Below are 3,514 nucleotides of genomic sequence, written 5' to 3' on the forward strand. Positions count from 1 at the left end.
TTCACTGTTTCTGGAAAAGGATGTGTAAAGTTAGAAAGAAGATACAACATGAAAGTATCTCTCAGGGGGTATAAAAAACATCAGCATATATTGTGAAACACCCTGTTCAGAATGATTAAGAAAACAAAACAAACACAGAACCAGAAATGAACAAACTGTGGGCCCAGAATAATGGTTCAGCAGATCAAAGCATTTCTTGTGCAAGCTTGGAAATCAAGTTCTATCCCTGGAACCCACAGCAGAAGGAGAGCACTGATTCCTTAAAGTTGTTCTCTGAGAACCACATGTATCTGCACAGACATACAGACAAACACACAGACACACACACGCACACACACACACACACACACACACACACACACATACACACACACACACACACACACACACACACACACACACCACCACCACCACCACCACCACCACCTTTGCCACCACACCTGTATTCAGTGAGAAAATAAATACAATTATGTTTCTACATCATTCCTGAAACCTCAAAAGGATGAGAAGAAAGTCTCCCCAATGAAAAAACTTAGAGATAAAGGAAAGAAACTAAATAGTGTTGGATGCAAACCACAGATATGTCTGTGGAATAACTATAAAAAAAGAACATTCAGTAGGATGGCTGTGTGGAACATAGACTCATTCTCACAAAGATTCTGAAATTCCAAGAGGACCAAAGAAACACAGAAAACTAGTAGATACAAATGATATGATATCATATTGAACTATTCTAGAAATATTCATGGACACTTTACCTGAGACAAACAGCTTTTGACCAAATCCTTTGAAATAAATCACTGTCCTAGAATAATGATATAAGCTCCTTAGTACAGAAAGTCATGAAACAGTTTAAATATTTCCACCAACTTAGCAGGATAGGGTGTTGAAACAGAAAACAAGTCATTATGTAGATAACAAACTCATTTTCCACATATGTTGTGATATCCTACCGATTAGAATAAGCTAAGGTGAATACTCTGTTCAGTATGATACACTGCTGCAAGCCGTGGGAAAATGTAGTGGAATCCATCTACTATGACAAAAGCTATTTGGAAAGGTCAAGGACTTTTCCAAAGGTCAAGCCATGACTTAAGTCTTGGTGATATTTGAGCTTTTGTATACATATTAACTGGTCCTTACAATGATTTTCTTGTATGCTATGTGTGCTTCCAAGAACTCCTAACAGTGTATTTATCTAAGATACCTATCAAGCATCCAAGGCTAAATGATGTCCTGAACTAAGGCAGCACCCTATGGAAAAAATGCCTGTCTCCTAGGTCAGGCAGATAGCTTTATTTCTTGTGTAATTTAAACTGAGACCCTCCTTTCTCTTACCGCCTTACTAACCTTAGAGACTTCTAACATTTTACCTAACCACTTCTAGGAATGTAGATTGTGCACACAAACTCCCTTTTTGATATATTAACCAATCTCAGCTCTCAGTTGACCTCCTCCTTTATCACTCCCTTTTTGGGTTGTAAAAGAAAGCCTTTACAGTCACCGCCTGAGGAAACTTCTTGTCTGCTTTTATGACCCTGTAAGAATTCAAGCCTGGTGCCAGGTGGTGGTGGTGCCCGCCTTTAATCCCAGCACTCAGGAGGCAGAGCCAGGTGGATCTCTGTGAGTTCAAGGCCAGCCTGGCCTACTGAGCGAGATCCAGGAAAGGCAACAAAACAACACAGAGAAACCTTTTCTTGAAAAAAACAAAGAGAGAGAGAGAGAGAGAGAGAGAGAGAGAGAGAGAGAGAGAGAGAGAGAGAGAGAGAGAGAGAGAGAGAATGAGAATTGAGAATTTAAGCCTGGTGACCTTGCTTTAGCTAGAGCATTGCTATTACACGGGTATATAAACCTCAGAGACTTACAAGAGGATTTTTGAGAATTTGACTGGAGAGGATTTTGACTGAGGAACTAGATGGAGAACTAGAAAAATGAGACGGAAGATGAGGAAGAACGAGATGGGAAAGAACGAGAGAAGAAAGAGAGAAGAACAGACAAAGAGCTTGGTGTACTTAGATTCATTTCCTGAAAATAATTCTTGCCATTTATAGCTTCTCTTCTGGGACCCTGGAAAGAAGATTATTAAGGCCAGTCCTTAATAATATTCGAGAATACACTAGCTACTAATACTTACTTTGTAAGCCATGCTCCAGGATTATTTCTGAGTTTGAGGGGAATTATATTCACTTATCTAATATTTCAGAGTTCTAGACAGTAAACAGAATCCTATTTGTTACCACTCTAACATACACATATCAGTTGTCCATTTTAATCACTGGAAGATCCTTCTAGAACTGCAAAGATGGCTCAAGAGTTAAGAGCACATCCTAATCTTGCAGAGGACCCAAGTCTGACTCACAGTGCATTGGTTAGATGGCTCAAAACTGCCTTCAACTCCAGCTCCACGAGATCTTACGTCTTTCTCTAAATTCCATGGACACTTGTCCTTATACCTGCACATAACCCTACATAAACACACATACATGTATACAATTAAAAATAAAAAAAAATTAAAAAGATTTTTCTTTATGCTGTAACTAGTGAATGTCCCACTCACCTGGTTGAAAATGTTAATTGGGCATTAAATTAATACAGAAAATCATCATTTTTCATCCTTTTGATACTATTATTTATATGTGTTTTAGAAAATTTTAGAAATCCTAATCAGGGTAAGTTGGTAAATATGTATTTTTTTCATCCATCTCTGTTTCTTTTGTCCTGCCTCTCTCATTCCATCATTTTCCCTCCCCACCTCTCCTCTGTTTGTTTGTTTCTGTCTCTGTCTCTCTCTCTCTTTTTTTCTTCTTTTGACAGTGGAGCTCATTTAGTCCAGACTAATCTCAGACTCACTATGCTAACAGAAGTGGGCTGTGAATTTCTCATCTTATTAAAGGTATGTAACCATGACACTCACTTGAGAAATGTATCTCTGTGTTATTTCCCAATCTTGAAGTCATTTAATACTGGCTGTCTACCACCATGGTGATAATGAGTTGATAATATCAAATGGCCTAAAGTAACAATTTTACTTATTAATAGAGGGCATGAAAAACTGTAGGGAACAAGTAGGTCTTATAACAGAAACCTAGTGGCTAATTGTCCTTGAGAGATTTCAGATAGGTCCTAAGTGATCAACAGGAGCAAGCTGTAGTGTATAGTAGTTTAATAGTGTATAGTATTTAGTAGCCTTTCCTAACATTATTTGCAGCTGATTCTACCCAGCTTCTTAGAGGAGATCATTAAATCAATGTTCAAGTATAGAACAAGTGAAGTTGTTAAAACAACAGTTAGAGATATTTCATATTAGAATGCCAAAAAGTGAAAGAAAATCATCAAAACATACAAACAAAAACGTCTGCATTGGCCATCAAGATGGTTCAATGGGTAAAATGCTTGCCAGGAAAGATTAATAACTTGACCTTGATCCAGGGAGGTGAAGTAAAGGTGGGAGGAGAGAAGTGACTCCTCAAAGTTGTCCTCTGATATAAACACACACACACACACACACACACAC

Source organism: Peromyscus leucopus, chromosome 9, assembly GCF_004664715.2.
Source record: "Peromyscus leucopus breed LL Stock chromosome 9, UCI_PerLeu_2.1, whole genome shotgun sequence".
NCBI lineage: Eukaryota > Metazoa > Chordata > Mammalia > Rodentia > Cricetidae > Peromyscus > Peromyscus leucopus.